Raw genomic sequence first — 18,418 nt, 5'->3', positions numbered from 1 at the left:
AATCAAATGCTTGTTAATTTTTTTTAAGTTGAGAAATGCAAATGCTGCATATATGGACATATACGTGTATATGTATGTATAAAATCGCATATGTGAAGCCAGGAACTCTAGGGATCAGGAATGTCCCCAAATCTTATACTCTGAGAGGGGAGAATGCCCTCTAGTATAATCCATACCTGAATGAAAATATCTATTACATATACAACAAAGCATATACTTGTAGATCTTTAGAGAGAAGAAACCCTAGAGCCATATGGATAGGTCTTGGCTAAAACAAAACAGAACAAAAACTGCCTTATATGCTCCATGATGAAAGAGAGGGAAAAAAGAAAGGGAAGGAAAAAACAGAAGCAAAGAAGGAAGGAAAGAAAGAAGGAAGGAAGGAAGGAAGGAAGGAAGGAAGGAAGGAAGGAAGGAAGGAAGGAAGGGAAGAAGAAAAAGGGAGGAAGGGAAAGAGAATGGGAGGGAGAAAGGGAGAATGGGAGGGAGAAAGGGAGAATGAGAAGAAGAGAGGGAGGGAGGGAGGGAGGAGGGAAAACTAATTCAATCTTAGGTTGCATTAACAGAGGTATGGGATCCAGGACCAAGAACATAGTACTCCATTTGGACTCTAATCTGGTCAGTCAGTCAGTCAATAAGCATTTATTAAGTGCCTACTATGTGCCAGAAACTGTGTTAAACATTGGGGATACAAGAAAGGCAAAAAACAGCCCCTGCTCTCAAGGAGCTCATGGAGGAAACAAAAGGCCAACAATGACATACAAACAAGCTATATGTGCAGAATAAATTGGAGGTAGTCTCAGATATAGTCAGACCACATCTGCATATGCACTCAGTTGTGAATGTTACATTTTAAGAAGATCACTTATAAGGTGATCAAAATGGCCAAGGGTCTCAAGTCCATGTCATGTGAGAATCTATGGGAGGAGCTCAGCATGTTTAGACAGGAGAAGAGAAGACTAAGGGAAGTTATGATGACTATCTTCAAGTATTTGGAGGGTTTTTATGTGGACAGGATATCAGACTTGCACTACTCAACCTTATAAAGCAGAACTAGAAAAAAAAATGAGTAGAATTTTCAAGGATGCCGGGGGGGGGGGGGGGGGGGGGAGGGGGGGGGACTTCTTATCAATTAGAAATATCCAAAAGTGGAATGCACTGTCTTGAGAAAGAGTGTGCTTCCTCTAGCTAAAGATCTCCAAGTATATACTTTGGTTGTATGTAATAGAGAAGATTTCTATTCAGGTATGGATTATTCTAGAGGGCATTCTCCCCTCTTAGAGTATAAGTTTACCCCAATTAGGGAGGGTTTCAATTTTTATATTGAATCCCTAGTGCACAGAGGAGGTATTTAGTAGATACTTGTTGACTGCTTGACTATGAGGTCCCCTCTCCCAATGAGATTCCATGATTTTGTGCATATATTACAACCCACCAAAGCTACATAGAACAATCCTGCTCTGCTGTTCCTGGCCCCCTACCAGAATCAATCAAAGAGGAAGAGGCAGAGAACATACCAAAGGCAAAGAGAATACTTGGAAACCACATACTTTGTTGCCATATGGACCCAGATGATCTTTTCATGTGTTTGGCCATTCAAACCAAAATAGAGGCCAATCCAGACAAGACTGACCTGAATAAATAAACTCAAGTTAGGCTTGCTGTCCCCTGGAACAGTGTTCAGAGTCATCCAAGCCAAGGAAATGAAGTTCAAACGCATGGGTCAAGACCACCAATTCCAGGAACAGCTCTAAAGCTGTACCCTGAGAGACCAAATGGTATTGTCTTATGATTATGAGTGATATCAATATATTGCTTGATGCGTTCAAGATGGGATTGGGCATTGTGTTTCCAGAAGCTAAGAAAATGGAGGTAAGATTAGGAATGGGCTCCCCTCCCAACAACTTCCAAGAACTAATGCCTTCCCCCACCAACGTTTCCTTGGTGCTTTTCCCCTGTTTTCGTAGACTCCCATGCAACAGTAATGGTGAAGACTGAAGATGTTGCATCCTGTGGTGGTGACAACAGATCTGTTATCGGTAGGAGTGTGGGATAGGAAGACGGCAGAGGAGCAGCAGCAGCATGGTGGGTCTGGGTCAGGCTAGTTGCCCACTCTATCCCATCTTACATCCACCTACCCAACTGATCTTCTTTGCACACAGATCTGACCATGTTACTCCCCTATTCAATAAGCTCCAGTGGTTCCCTATGACCTCCAGGATCAAACACGAACTCTTCTGTTTGGCTTTTAAAGCCCTGCATAACCCAGCCCCTTCTTACCCATCTAGACCACTTAATCCTTGTTCCCTTCTACATACTTTGTCATCCGGTGACAACTGGCCTTCTTGCTATTTCTCACATGACACTGGACTCAGAATTTTTATTGGCTATTCTCCATTCCTGGAACAATTTTCCTCTTCAACCTCTTCATCCTCCATTTCCTGGATTTACTGGTTTCCTTCAAGTCTGAAGTAAAGTCACATCTTCTCCAAAAAGTCTTCCCCAGTCCTCCTTAATCTTACTGTCTTCCTTCCAAGACTATCGTCAATTTATCCAATAGGTAGATGAGATAGATCGTTGTTGTTTTAGAGTTGTTTCAGTCGTGACCAACTCTTTGTGATCCTATTTGGTATTTTCTTGGCAAAACTACTAGAGGGGCTTATCATTTCCTTGTCCAGCTCACTTTACAGATGAGGAAACTTAGGCAAATGGGGGTAAGTGACTTGCCCAGAGCCACACAGCTAATAAATGTCTGATGTCAGATTTGGGCTCAGGAAGATTTGTCTTCCTGATTCCAAACCCAGCCACTGCTCCACCTAGCTATAGATGATTAGACAGACAGACAGACAGACAGACAGATATCTTATTTGTACATAGTTTCTTATATGTTATCTCCCCCATTAGATTTGAACTTCATGAGAGCAGGAATTATTTTTTTTTTTTTGCTTTTCTTTGTATGCTCATAACCTATCACAGTCCCTGGCACATAATAAGTGTTTAATAAATAATTGACTGACAAGTTTCAAAATACCACTCCCCACCCCAGCCAAGTCTAGATGAATACAATTGGACTAGAAAAAGCATGATAGTTGAGTTATTTGGAAGAGATAGACGAGGACATCAAGGACTGGAGTTTTGACAGAAGAGACGTAAAAACATAAAAATTAATACAGCGGTCTACCCCAAAAGAGTAAACTACTCAAATAATACAAGACAAATAAGGTTTAAACAATCTAGATTGAACAGATTCAATGTAAGACCTGCTTCTCAGGCTGCTGGAGATCTGTTAGAATTTAACAGAAAAACAATGTTGCTCTGATAAGTTCTAACTGTATTTTAGATAAACTTCAAACTCCTAAACTCTTTTTTTGTGATACCCGTAGTTCTAATCTTTTGGTCCAGCCTTGTGAATTCATTAGTGTAAGAACCCCCACTGATGCAGAATGACAACTCATCTACAATTTATAGTCTCGAGTCCTATAAAGAGGTTAAGTGATTTGTCCGTGGTCATATAATTATTATACATTAGAAGCAGGGATTGAATGGTGGTGTTTCTTACTCCAAGACCACTCCTTTATAGACTAAGCCAGGATGTATTCTCAATAATTCTAATTACTAGATATAATTATTACTACATAGTTCTAATTACTATATAGTTCTAATTAATACACACACAGATATATATATAGATATATATATACACATTTCTCATTATACTAAAAGAAAGAGCTCAACATTTCCATAGTCAATTCCTAATTCTCTCTTTGTAATTTATATATACTATGAATTAGCAGAAGTGGGCTGGGTTTCCAGAACTAAAATGAATTCTGGAACTGAATCTCAGACACAAAAGTAGGCAAGATTCCTATGGGTCCCCAAAACCTTCCCCTGCCTATGGGTTATCTTCACAAATTGTAATGTGGCTCTCTTGAATACAAATGAACAATTTGGATTTCCTGGGATTCCAATGAATTAACCACACTTCTATTATTACTGTCAAGAAAAAATTATAGCTTTTAAGGGAAAAGATAACCCTATCAGCCAAAAATTCCAGTTTCATTTTTCTATATGGTTGACACCCTATATTCCAAAAAATTAATAACAGGGTGGGTAGGGGCTTCAGGGACCATATAGTCCAATCTCCTCCTTTTAAAGATAAGGTAAGTGAGGACTCAAAAAGGATGTGCCTTGCCCAAGGTCAAAAAACTAGTTAAATGCAAAAGATGGAAGGAAATTCAATTCTCCTGACTCTCTGTCAAGGACTATTTCTCAAAGATTGATATTAGTTATGTACATTTTAAAATTAGACATGGAAATGTACTGAAGTGGAAAATTTTTAAGGAATCATTTCCACAAACCTGTATTAAATGCCTGTAAGTTACAACAGGACACTATGTTAAATGTTTAAAGATAGAATAAGACATAGTTGCTAAACTTGAAGAATTTTAAATCTGGCAGATAGGTGAGGAAAGAGGGAGGGAGAAAAATTCAGGACTCAAAATCTTGCAAAAATAAATGCTAAAAATTGTCTTTACATATAATTGGGGAAAAAATAAAAATACTTTTGTATAAAAAAATTAAAAATCTGGCTGGCGATTAGAACATGTTATTCTGGGAGCAGCCAGGTGGCACAGTGAATCGAGCACCGGTTCTGGAGTCAGGAGGACCTGAGTTCAAATCTGGTCTCAAACACTTAATAACACAAAAACTAGCCATGTGACTTTGGGCAAGTCACTTAACCCCAATTGCCCTCCAAAAAGAAAAAAAAAAAAGAACATGCAAAGATGAGGTCCAAAGAAAAGTATTTTAAAAGAGTCTATAAACAAGATACCATTTCTACAAAGGAGAGTAGAGAAGGTATCATAAAAGCTGAAGCACTAGAACTGGTCCTTGAAGGAAGAGGAGTCAGTTAGTCAGTCAGTAAGCATTATTACACTTAATGTGTACCAGGCACAGTGGATTTCAATGAGCAGAACTGGAGTGAGGGGAGGTCACTCAATACAGACATGGGGGAGGCATGTTGTAAAGGAGAGTAGTGTGAAATAAGACTGGAAAGATCAAATGGAGCCAGATTGTGGTTTAAATGTCAGATAATGGAGTCTGTATTTCATGCACTACAACTGAGGAACTTTTGAGAGGGGGGAACCATGAGATGTACATGTTTGTAAAAATGACAATTAGTGGTGTGAGAGAGGGATTAGAATAGAGGAAGGATTAGCAGTGGGGAGACTAATCAAGACATTATTACAATAGTCCAAGTGAAAAGGAATGATTAATGTAATCCTGAACTGAGATGAGATGAGTGTGAGTAGAAATGAAGGGATAAATGAAGTTGAATGTACAATATTTTGGAAATGACTGGATGTGAGGAGGGGAAAGTCAACAAGGATGCCAAGATTTCAAGCCAAGATAATCAATTGGGACCAACCCAGTTGTAATGTTTATTGCAATAAACAGAAATAAGTTAGAAGAACGGAAAAGTGATGAGGTTGGGGGGGTGAGAGGGACAGGAGAACAGGGTAATGAGTTCAAAGTCTATGGAACATCCAGATAAAAGCATCCGTCCAGTAGTCAGTTGGAAATGTGGAGACAGACTGAAAAGAGTGGTGGAACAACTATTGATTTGATAGTTATCACAACAAAGGTGATGATTAAAGCCCTGGTTGTAGATGAGCTTACCAAAGGGTTGAGTACAGAATGGGTGGCAGTAAGTAGAGACTGCTCTTTCTAGAAATAAGGCAATCAATAAGAAAAGAAAGCTAGACTGATCGCTTGAGGAATGTAGTTGAGACAAAAGAAGGCTTCTTGAAGATTGGGAGAGATCTGAGTAAAAGCTAGTACTGAAAAGACTGAAGAAATAAGCAAGATAGTGAATGGTCATGGGAGAAGAGCACCAGCACATGGGAAGAGATCACGGCAAAAGATAGAAGGACAATCTCTAGGGAAAAAAAGAGGACTCTTCATCCTTTGATACTGAAAGGATAGAGAGAATAATGGAATCGAGGGAGCACAAGATGGATGGTGTGCAGTGGAAAAATTACTGAACCTGGAATAAGCAATACTTGAGTTCAAATCCAGCTTCAGACACTTACTTTACTAGCTGTGTGACCCTGGAAAAGTCATTTAAACTTTCTGTGCCTCAGTTTCCTTATCTGTAAAATGAGGCTAATTGTAGCATCTACTTCCCGGCATTGTTATGAAGATAACATGAGTGAATATATATGTGTGTATATATATATAGTGCTTTGCAAATCTTAAAGTTCTATATAAATGCTAATTATAGTAATTATTATTATTTAATGTGTTAAATTAATGTTATTTATTAAATAAATTATTATATGTTAATAATCATATATTAATAAATCAATTAATGTTATTAATTAAATGTTATTTAATGTGTTAATTACAAATTGCTCAAGATGCCAACAAACATTTCTAATACGTGTAAGGTGCTTTGCAAATCTTCAAGTGCTATATAGATGCTAGCAATTACCATTATTATTACTAAAAAAAAAGGGAAGGGAGTCAACTTGAAGAGGTTGGAGAAGGTATTTAATAGCTATGAGGGGGAAAAGGATGAGGAATAAATGCTGAATAAAAGAATAAAATAAAAGATGAATATATTTTCTATAAAGCAAAAGAGAAGGAAAACTCAGGAGCAAAAGAGGGTGGTTTTGCCAAATAAAGGATCTGTTGGTGTGTTTATTTTTTTGTAAAATATCTTGTATTTTTCAGGATGTGAAAAAGTAAGACAGATGTAACAGTATGCAATTAGTCTTAGGATGCTTGAAAGAAAGTGAAGTTAAGAAGAAATAAATTAGAATAAAGAAGTGTATATGAAGAGGAACCAATTAATCAACAAGGATTATTAAGCACCTGTTCTGTGTAGGCATAGTACCGGTATAAAGAACTGCAAGGAGTTTATACTCTAATGAGTGAGAGAACAAATACATTCATCAACAACAAATACATATACAACAAATACATCGACAGCAAAAATAGAAAGTAAATAACGAATACATATATAGCCAAAGTAGTTAAATCCAAAGTGGCTTGTCAGAGTGGGCACTGACAAGTTGAGAGGAATCAGGAAAGGTTTCATACAGAAAATAGTGCTTGAGCTGAAAGTTAAAGGAAGAGAGGAACTCTGTGAGAGGAAGGGGAGGAAGGAAAGCATTCTAGGCACGGAGACGGACCAGCACAAAGGCACATAGACTAGAGATGAAGCATTGTGTGTGAGGAACAGAGCCAGAGGACCAATTTAGCTGAATTGAAGAGTATGGGTAGGAGATCAATGTTCAAGGAGGCTGGAAAGATGGGTTGAAGCCAGGTTGTGTAGGGTTTAAAAGATAAACAGAGTATTTGATCCTAGTGACATGAGGAAGCTACTAGAGGTGACTGAGTAGTGGAATCACATGGGCAGATATGCACTTAGGGAAAATTACTTTGGCAGCTATGTGAAGGATAGACTAGAGTGGGGAGAGACTTGAGTCAAGGGATTCGGCAATAATCTAAGTGAGAGGCAGTAAGGGCCGCACCAAAGACTGTGTGAATGGAGAGAAGGGGTTGAATTCAAGAGATGTTGTGAAGCTAGAAGTGGCAAGATTTAGTGACTGGTTGGAAACGTAGGGTAAGGGATAGGAAAGAGTCTAAGATTATGTTGAAGTGGACCTGGAAGCTTGGAAAGAAGTAGAGAACTGTGGATGTCTCCAGGGTATCTAGTTTGAAATGTCCAATAAGCAAATGGCAATGAAGGACTGAAAATCAAGGAAGCTGGGTATATGGATCTTGGAGTCTCTGAATAGAAAAATTTGACACTTAAGAGTCATGGGAGCTGATAAAGGTTAGTAAAAGAGAAGGGAAAGGAAGGGAAGGAAAGGGAAGGAAGAAGGAAAGGAAGAAGAGAAGGGAAGGGAAGGAAGAAGAGAAGGAAGGGATAGGAAGGGAAGGAAAAGGGCACCTAAGAAAAAACCTTGGTGAATTCACCTATGGTTAGAGGATGTGATATTGATAAGTAAGCAAAAGTGACTGAGGAGAACAAGGAAAGAGTTCTTTCAAGGAACTCAGAGATGTTGATCAATAGTATCAAATACAATAAATAGGTCAAGAAGGATTAGGACTGAGAAAAGACCATCATGTTTGTCAATTAGAAAGTAGTTTCAGGTAAGTGATGAGATCAGACGAAAAGAGAATACGCATTTATTAAGCAGGTATGCTTTACAAATATCTCATTTGATTCTCACAACAACCCTGTCAGATAGATACTATTATTATTCCCATTTTACTCTTAAGGAAACTGAGGCAGATAAAGGCTCAGTGGCTTGCTCAGGGTTAAACACAGAGAATGCATTTAAACACAGATCTTTCTGACTACGAACCCAGCATTCTATCCACTATGCCCACCTAATTGTCTATGAAGTCAGAGGCCACAATGCAAAGGGTTGAAGAGAAAGGAACTGGAAGAAATGGAGTAGAGACAATTTTTTCAAGGGTGTTGGCTGAGAAAAGGAAATGAGATTCTCACCTCTTCTACCTATTAGGTCCCCCCAGCTCCCCTCTGACAACACTACATTCCTCGATATCTTTTCCAGCACTGGTTGTACCTTCTCTCCTGCTCTGACAAACTGCTTCTGGAAGGGAAACTGGAATATTCCTCACTCCCTACCATCATTTCCAGAAACTGAAAGCAATGACAAGTTAAATATGAGACATTAAAAGCATATGAATGACTGAATGAGTTGCCAAAAGAATTGAAGACTGAACAGGAATTCAGTAAGCATCCAATAAAATATCCATGGATATGTGTCAAATATGCAAGCACATTATCTAACCACAAGACAGACCCATACCAAAAATGAGGCAAAACTTTCTAGAAGCATCCTAAGTGATGAGCTTAATTGACTGCAAGATAAAATGAAGATGCAAGTAGGACTTTGGTGGTTTTTCATTAAAAACCCACAACTCAAGATATAATTGCATTGGAATTCTAAGGCTTCTAGGACTAGCATGGTATTTGACTATACATTTGTATGTGCCAAAATTGGTTTTGATTTTAGTTGTAACAACTTATTATAAACCAAAATCTCATGTCTATGGAATATTTATCATCCACCAATCTACAGTCTTTTGACTCAAAGCAGTGATTTGAAATACATAATTTGAGTGAATTTCAAAAGAAAGCACTATAAACTTTGTGAAAAACACATATTAGGAATTATAGACAAATACAAATTACTTTGAAATCAAACCTGGACTTCCCCCAATATTTCTCAGAAAAATAATTAGGCAGGGAGAGATTAGGATGAGAATGAGAAACCAAGACACCATCCTCCTTCCACCCTTTCCCTTTAACTGGGGGAGCCCTGAAAAGGAGACCAGCTGCCCAACGTAAGAAACATTCCTGTATCAGACTTGTTCCTCTCTGACTCATTTTTCAAAGAAATGGGAGTAGGACACAGCCCCAGTAGGGCATTATAACACATCCTAGGAACTGGGGGAAAGGGCTAAGAGCCCTGCCCCTCCACCCCAGCTTCCTTGAGCTTCTCATCTAATGAAGGGAAAGAGGTGTATTTACCCATATAATTGTGGTATAAGTGGGAATGGAGGGGCAGCTTGGTGTTTCAGTGAATAGAGCACTGGCACTGGAGTCAGGAGGACCTGAGTTCAAATCAGACCTCAGACACTTAACACTTACTAGCTGTGTGACCTTAAGCAAGTCACTTAATCCCAATTGCCCTGCCTTCCACCCTCCAAAAAATATTAAAATAAAAATCTAAGTGGGAATGGAATATGTTCAAAAGCAAGATATGGTCAAAATGCTATGAAAAATCTTCAAGATCACTTTCATGGTTGGTTGGTTGGTTGGTTATCAACCTTTGCTCTCAAAGAGGACCAAAATGGCATCACTATGTTAGGAGTCAAGGTACAGTGTAGTGTGTCTGACTGTGGCTGATCTGAACAATACCAGCTCAGAATGCTCTACCAGGTCTGGCACAAATAGTCCCCATGAACATTTCATAGTACAGGGCAGAAAAGAGACTGCACTTGAGTTGGACATTGAAAGCAATGGTTTCAAAAGTCAGAGATGGTCAGAAGGGGAAAGATTACTCATTTCAGGCATGTGGGATACTGTGAACAAAGCACAGAGAGTAGGAAAAAAGGATGAGACAGGGACAGATGAGTGGAGTCTAGTTTGGCTAGAACACAGAAATATAGCAAGAGGGAGTAGCAGGAGGTAGATTGTGGAGAGTCTTGAATGCTAGGATAAGAGTTTATATTTCATCAACAGGGAATCACTGAAAAATGTTGAGCAAAGAAGTAATGTAATTGGAGTGGTACATTCAGAAAATTATTTGCAGAGCAGTAACAAGGATGGAAAGAGGAAAACCAGTTAAGGGCTATTACAATATAGTCCAGTGATAAGGGATAAAACTAATATGGTGGCAAAGAGAGGTGGAAACAATGCAAGAGATAGACAGTTCATCACTTTAGACAAGTCACTTAACCTTACGTTCCCTTTAGTCTGTTCTTTTGTAAGATGGGGGAAAGAATACTAGTACTACCTATCATGTAAGGGTGTGGACCTCTGATTTCATTGATCTTCATTTAAGGAAACTCCCCTCCCAATGAAGGTCAGCATCTTCTCTGTGCCTTAAAATCAGTGAGAATTGACCAGGGCACTACACACTTAGCTGACTTGCTGGGGTCACACAGATGTTATATGTCAGAAGAGATCAGTGGTGGTGGCGTCCAGATGACGTTGCAAGTCTGATTCTATAAAACTAGTAGACCCTGGTCAATGAAGCGACTGAAGCCCAGTCTACCACCTTCCCGGATTTTTTTTTTTCTCTTTTCTAGAAACGTAATGGGACAAGCTGTTACCTGTCACCCATTTCCCCTCTGATAATTTTCTTCCTGTTTCCCCTTCTGATCCCAAAGAGGACAGGGAGGAGGAGAGAAATAAAGTCACTGATTTCCTCTTACTATAATCAAAACAGCCAGCATTTAGAAAACTAGGGGTTTTTTTATTGTTCATTTACATTACTGTTATTTGTAGCTGCTACAGTGATTAGCAGCTAGGTGACACAGAGACTCATCTTCCTGAGTTCAAATCTGGCCTCAGACACTTACGAGTTGTGTGACACTAGGCAAGTCACTTAATCCAGTTTGCCTCAGTTTCCTCATTTGTGAACTAGAGAAGGAAATAGCAAACCATTCCAATCTCTTTGCCAAGAAAACCCTGAGCTGGAGAAGGAAGTGGAAAACAACAGAAAACCCTAAAATGTGGCCATGAAGAGTCAGCAGGACTGAACAACAAAACAGTGCCTGGAACACAGTAGGTGCTTAATGAATGTTTATTGATTGATTGCCACTAAAAACTATTTGGTCATTCTCTATGAATGTGTCAGTCTATCCAGTGTAGTCTATTAGGGATTAAGAGAGAAGAAATTTACTCAAAGTCGGGGGAAGAGATATTTTTCCCCCAGCACAGCCTGAGAGAGCCAATTAGAGTTTCTGCAATCTTTCCATAATATATCTGTATAAGAATTTATCAGAGGATTCCGAGATCAACTGAGTAAACCCTAATATACTTGTTGAAATTACAGAATAAAGGGAAGATAACTGGAAAACTATGTTTTTTTTAAGGTTTTGCCTCACTTAGACTTTTAGGGGTTGTACTCCCAGCTTGTAAAGGGTTTGAAACCTTTAGGGACGCATACCCTGTGATCTCTTCATAAAGGAGGAGAAACTGGGAGTTTGCACCTAGTAAAAGGTTCTACTCTTCCAGAATTTGATGGGCCAAGCCAGAGTAAAGGAAACTTAAAGGAATGATTACATTTCTCCTCTTTCAGGAGGTGTGGAAAAAGTCTTTCAGTCGCAGCCATCGGCTGACTTGAAGAAAGTCAGGGCAAATTCTGACAAGGCACAACCCTGGCAGGCAAGAAGAGAGTTAGTTACAGAGGAAGAAGAGCCATTTTCTTTTTCTCCTTCCCATCTTTCAGAGTATGGCAGATGAGGGAAGAGATTTCTCTCTCCTCCCCAGTATCAGCAATGGTGTATTTTTGAGTAGAGCAATTCATCAAGTAGGAGATGCCGACTGGCAGAGAGCAAGCCCAGAAAATATCACTAATGAGTCAAGTTGAGCTATAACAACAACCATAGTGATAGCTAAGATTTATATAGGGCCTGGAATCAGGAAGACTCATCTTCCTGAGTTCAAATCTGACCTCAGGTACTTACTAGCTGTATGACCTTGGGCAAGTCACTTAACCCTGTTTGCCTCAGTTTCCTCCTCCACAAAATGAGATGAAGAAGGAAATGGCAGAGCACTCCAGTTATCTTTGCCAAGAAAACCCCAAATGTAGTTACATGAGTTACAAGAGTTGGACATGACTGACACCACTGGGAGGTTAGGCACTACTATATCCATCTAACACATAGACAAACTGAGGCAAAAAAGAAGTTAAAGGGGGCGGCTAGAGCACCGGCCCTGGAGTCAGGAAGACCTGAGTTCAAATCTGGCCTCAGACACTTAACACAAAAACTAGCCGTGTGACCTTGGGCAAGTCACTTAACCCCAATTGCCCTCTAAAAAGCAAAAAGAAAAAAATGAAGAAGTTAAAGTTGTGGGGTCAGGGAGCACAGCAGCATAGGAATACCATGAGAAGAGTAAAGACATTAAGAATCTAGTTCCAAAGGTATGACTTGCCTTGACCATGAGTGTCCCCTACTTGGGAACTCTCTGTGGGTAGCCCATTCTTCCTACAGATGTTATATTTGTGGAATGTGCTCATGTGTTTGGTGGTTGGGGGGTAGCGATGTTTTCTTATTACCATTCTTGCTACACTCTTTTTAGTAAATACCTTCACTAATGGCGTAAACAGGCTGATTACTTCTAGTGAATGCATCAGGAGGAGCTCTTCCTAAAACCTTGAACATGGGGCAGCCAGACTTTTTCTCCCCAACCCTCAAGGGGAAGTACTGTATATTAAAAGACCATTTATACCCTAGACCTAGTACCTTTTGAACCTGGTAAGAATGAGCAAGTTATTAACTGATCAGTGAAGGGGGTCACCGAAGTTTCTTCCCTGAGGACATCTTTGAAGCTGCCCCTATGGCTACAGCTACTGTAAGCTGATCTTGCATTGGTTTCTTTTACTAAATCTTTATTTATGTCACACACACTAACCATGGGTGTCCCCCAAGGGCCCCTCTGTTCTTTCTAAATTCTCTCTGTCTCTGTCTCTCTCTCTGTCTCTCCCTCTTTCTGTCTCTCTGTTTTTTTCTCTCTCTGTGTCTGTCTGTCTTTCTCTCCTTCTCCTCTCTTTCTCTCTCTCCCTCTCTCTCTCTTCTCTCTCTCTCTCTTTTTCTCATCTCTTTAGTTCTCAGAGGTTCAGTTATCATCTTTATGCAAATAATTCTAAGATGTATATATCCAATTCTAGTCTCTCTCCTGAGCTCCAGCCCCAAGTCACCAAATGCCTATAGAGCATTTTGAACTACACATCCCATAGACATTTCCAACTCAACATGTTGAAAACAGAACACATTATCTTTTTCCCAAAACCTTCTCTACCCCATTACTATCAGGAGCCCCTATAATACTCTGAGTCACAACCTACACAATTTTCATATTTGCTGAATGTCTCACTCATGTGGGGTGTCACCCCAAATATCCAATGACTCCATATTTTTTTTTCATTTCTATCTTCACAACATTTTTCATAAATGACTTCTGTCTTGCCTCTCATACAGCCACAGCTCTAGCTCAGGCCTTCATCACCTCTTGCCTGAACCATCACAATGGCCTTCTAATGGATGGATCAATCAGTCCTCTACATAGCTGCCAGGGTGATTTTCCTAAAGCATACATCTCACTATGTCACACACTCCAACTCAATAAATTCCAGTGTCAACCTGTTACCTACAGGATCAAATAGAGAGAGTCCTTTATCTGGCACATAAAGCCTTTCCCACCTTGGCCCCTTCCTACCTTTCCAGTCTTTTTGCTTTATACTGCCCTTCCGTGAACTGTGCAGTTCAGCATTTACTATTAAGTAAAGGGACAGAAGTAACAATTGCCTAGAAATCTTCCTGCCTGCTTGCCTGGTTTCATGGAGGTACACATACCTTCAAAAGGCCCACTAAGGCCAATCTAAGCCTCCTAGAGCTGAAATCAAACTCATAATGTTCAGTTGGGACTGTACTAGTTAGGAGTATATTGTTTACTGCCAATAAGATTTAGATCCAGAAAAGTGAAAGGAAGCAGGGAGGGAGACAGGACAGGGAGAAATGAGATGTAGACACTGATAACTCATCAGCTTCCTATAGCTCAAGTTTAGAAGTTAGAGACCAAGTTAGGGCATATCTACAAGTAAAAATTGTTTAGTTTCTCTTTAATTTACTTTCAATCTTTTACATTAATAAATGATATATTTCATAACTTTCCTATAAGTCTGATTATTAAGGCATTAGGAACAAAATGCAACAAAACTTTAGGGTTTTTTTCCCTAGTTACTTAATATTAGTAGAATTTGGGGGTTGTGGATAACATTAATTATTCCAAACTCAAGCAGGGGTTAGTAGTATTTTAGGATGTTAGCACAAACATCCTGACCTTTTTAAAAAAATAAAATAGAGTGTGTGTGTTGATTGAAGCCTCAAATGACGCCAGGCACTTGTAACCTTGGCAGGCAAATGGTCTAGGCACGGTGACAAAACTTTAAAGGGTAAGGCTGCAGCTCAGCTTAAAAAAAATGATATGTTTGTAAGGATGCTAATAAAAGTCACCAAAAATTAAACTGTCAACTGGGACTAAAATCATATGAATAAATGTTAAAGGAATTCAAGCAGTAAGTCTACTACTGTATTCAAAATTACAGTCAACAAAATACTTTCTTCTAATGCTATTGTACTAGAAGTATTAAGTCCATATCACCAAAGCATACAATAATCTCAGGCCCTATTTCCCTGGCAGTAAAAGCTCTTTTAAACAGAGCCTGAGAACCCTTTCCATAAAAGGTGGAAAAGTTCTTGGGCCTTGTTGTTTGTGCTTAAAACTATAAAAGGATTATATAAAAGACTGGTATCCTTTTGGAAAGAAGAAAATCCCAAATATGAAGTGGTCATTGCTTAAGCCAACATTTATAAAATTAACCGTGTTTTGTTCTGACATAAGTTCTGTGCCTGTTTCCAGATAAGTTTTGGTTACATTCATATATGGCAAAAATCTGCATGTACTTAAAACACATTTTAAAAAATCAATTCTCTCTAGTCTGTAAAAAAAAAGCATTCTATTTTTTTAAAGCTACTTTTTAATAATGTATCCTAGCCCTCACAAGAGTCCTATAAAAGGGAAAACAAGTGAATGAAGGTGGACATAGCCCTTTATCTTGATAATCTAGTTAACAGCAACAAAAGGAAAAATAAAATTAACTAAACTTGGCTATGAACAAAAGTTTCCTTTCCTCAATGCTTGTATTTAAGTGCCAAATTATTCTGATGACTAATAGTTTGCCTGTAACAAACATGAAAGTACATGGAAACAGTACAAATACTTCCATATTTTGTTTGCACCTGATAAACTGAGACACTGGTCCCTTTAAACCAGGGGCTCATTAACCTCTAGAATACATAATTTTATTTAAAAAATACTTTAATAAGTATATTTAATATTATTTTTGTGATCAGATGTGTTTTATTTTATGCATTTTAAAACTGTTCTGAGAAGGGGAACCAAAGACTTCCCCTGACTGCCAAAAGGGGCCATTGAACACCCAAAAAAGGTGAAGAACTCTTCTTATGAGCAGTAGCGAGTTCTGTGACCATAGCAACAGAGATGAAGAATTGGAAAGGACCCCAGAGACAGTCTAATCCAACCTGTTATAGGTAAGGAAACTGAGCTCCCAAGACATTAGCCCAGGGCCACATGGGTAGTAAGTTTCAAAGGTGGGATCCCAGCCTAGCTCTTCTGTCTCCAGACTCAGTCCGCTTCACCTTAGCGTTTTGAAGAAAAGGTTTGATGAAAGCTATCCTTCTTTTAAACCTCTAATATTTGGGATTTGAGAATCATCAAACAGTAGCCTGTAGTCTCCAAGCCAAAGGCATGAATAGCACCTTTCATTCACTAAGTCTGAGTTCAGACAGTAAGAGTAGTCTCTCTGAAAATATTCAGGTGACTTTCTCCTCTTTTGGAGGAAAAAACAAACCAACCAAACAAACCCAGACACAGAAGAAGGAGGACAGGTAACTTCGGAGTTAGGTTACACTGTGGCCTGCTCCCTGCTGTCCAGAGAGGACTCCTAAGCCTTACTTAGGGCACAAGTGACCAGAAGAGGTCCGAGGGGCTTCGCTCTCTGTCTCCTGCTCCATCACAGCCCGCCCGCCCCCGGGGTCCTGGCGCATCTCCCAGAACGGGAAGCGCGCTAGTCCTTCCCACCCGGCTCGGCCGGCCCGTTACTCCTGGCCTCCCCAGGAGGTGAGCTCCCCCTGCCCCCCAGCAGCCCTGCTCCTGCCAGGGGCTCCCTCTGCCCTCCCGGGGCGGGGACCCCGGGGCTGAGGGAGTGGAGGAGCTGGGGAGCCCCCACCCCCGTCCCAAGGCAGCCCCTGCGTCACTGCAGCTAGGAGGGAGCCCAGCCCGGGGCTGCGCGGCTTGGGGGTGACGGAGGGGAGCTGCCACGGTCCTGTACCCCTCTCCTCTTGGGCCGCGCCCTCCCGAACCCCAACTTTCCGAGAGGGGGGTGGGGAGGTGGGATGCACTTACCCGGCTGCCGGGCAGCCGCCGCGGCCAGGCACAAGCAGAGCTGGAGGCAGAGCCGGAGGGCGCGCGGCGGCGGGCGCATGGACGGACGGACAGACGGATGGACAGACGGACAGGGGCAGAGGGAGGCCGCCGCCGTGGCCTTGGCCGGGCTCCCCGCTGTCTGTCCCTCCCCGGCTGCGGGCGACAGGGCGTCGGGAGGCATGACGGGAAATTCCTGGGCAAGAGCAGCCAACTCCAAATATGAGCATAGACGGGAGAGTGAGGGAGGACAAAGGCGCCCGGGCAGGGCTGAGGCTCCGGTCCGGCTCCTCCCCCCTGCTGCTGCTGCTGCTGCTGGCCAGCGGGACTGGAACCCAGGGCCCCGGGCCCAAGCACAGGCCCCTTCCACTGGCCCGCTCTGCCTCTCCTTCCTCCTCCTTCACAGCTGTCAACAGACGCCACTCAACCCTGTTTGCCTCTGCTTTTCCAACCGTAAAATGGGAGTGATAGCCCCTGCATGGCAGGGATGTTGTGAAGACCTAAGGAGGTGCGTGTTTTTAAAAAGGCCCTCAGCACAGTGCCTGGTATGCCGTAGGTGCTACATAAATGCTTATTTCCCCTCCCTCTGCCTTGTTGCCCCTCTCCCACTAAAAGACTCAGAACCCGGGCTGAGCCTTGGAGAAGTCCTGTGAATATAGCCAGGCACCCCCCCTTTGCCAGATTCCGCTTCCCCCCAGGAGGGGAAGATTGGGGGTAGGGGTTGAGGTTTGTTGGGGTAGAGGAGAAGAATGCCCCTCCCCACCAACTCAAGGAGAACAGGTCAGCAGATGAGTAAACTAAAATCCTGAGAGGTTAATGAAAGCAGGGACTGTTTCGTTTTTGTTTCTGTACCGTCCGTGCCTAGCACACAGTAGACACTTAATAGAGGTAGCAATTAAGAAGTGGATATGTGCTGAAATTGGAGGTAAGAAGTGAGTTCAAATTCTGCTTCAGACAACACCAGCCATGTGTCTGGAGCCAGAGGCATTAGCTTATCACCCACTCGACCTCTCGCTAAACTCACTGGCATCTGAGGTCCTTTCCCCAGCTAGAAGCCTAGGTGCGATGATTACTGATTGCCCAAGGTCACAAAAGGGCTACATGGCAGAGCTGGGTTTAGAACATAGGTCCTATGATTCCAAGACGGAAAAAATGAGGCCCCAACCTTGCTCCCTCTATTCCAGACAACGTGAGGTTGTAGTGGTAATAGCTCAAATTCCTGTGTGGCCTTGAATGAGACATATAGGGAAGCATATATGGTTTGCTAGAGAGGAGGGCAACTGGGGAGATCAGGATAGATTTCCTGGAAGAGGTGGTACTCGGGCTGAGCTTTGAAGGAAGAGAATCTCAGAGGTAGGGGTGAGGAGGGGGTGCATTTCAGACTTTGCGGGTGGTTGTACTTCTCTGAATAGTAAAATAGGTGAGTGGATAGAAGAAGATGGGGGATATTTGTCCAATATATCAAAACCGAAACTCTTATCTGGCAATAAACCCCACATTTACCAAAATATTCCTCCCAATCCCTCCCCCCTCCAAGTACCCCGCCCTCCTGTCCCTGCTCCCCTCCCCCCCCCAAGCCACGAAAGACAGGGAGTGCATACTCTCTCCTTCCATTCTCTTTCTCCTTCCCCTACTTTG

The 18,418-nt window shown here is 41.4% G+C and overlaps 1 protein-coding gene across 2 annotated transcripts in view; it reads right to left on the bottom strand.

Moving 5' to 3' along the window:
* Positions 1–16,896, bottom strand: part of MSRB3 (methionine sulfoxide reductase B3) — a 282,726-nt gene extending 265,830 nt beyond the window's left edge. For both annotated transcript variants that reach the window (XM_069080898.1, XM_069080904.1), the window contains exon 1: positions 16,763–16,896. The gene's annotated coding sequence lies outside the window, so the exon portion shown is untranslated. The remainder of the gene's footprint in view (positions 1–16,762) is intronic.
* Positions 16,897–18,418: the final 1,522 nt, after the last annotated feature.

Source organism: Petaurus breviceps, unplaced genomic scaffold (genome assembly GCF_028583685.1).
Source record: "Petaurus breviceps papuanus isolate PSGF00001 unplaced genomic scaffold, PetGlider_PUasm1.0 154, whole genome shotgun sequence".
Classification (NCBI taxonomy): Eukaryota; Metazoa; Chordata; class Mammalia; order Diprotodontia; family Petauridae; genus Petaurus; species Petaurus breviceps.
This window is presented reverse-complemented; position numbering and strand designations above follow the sequence as displayed.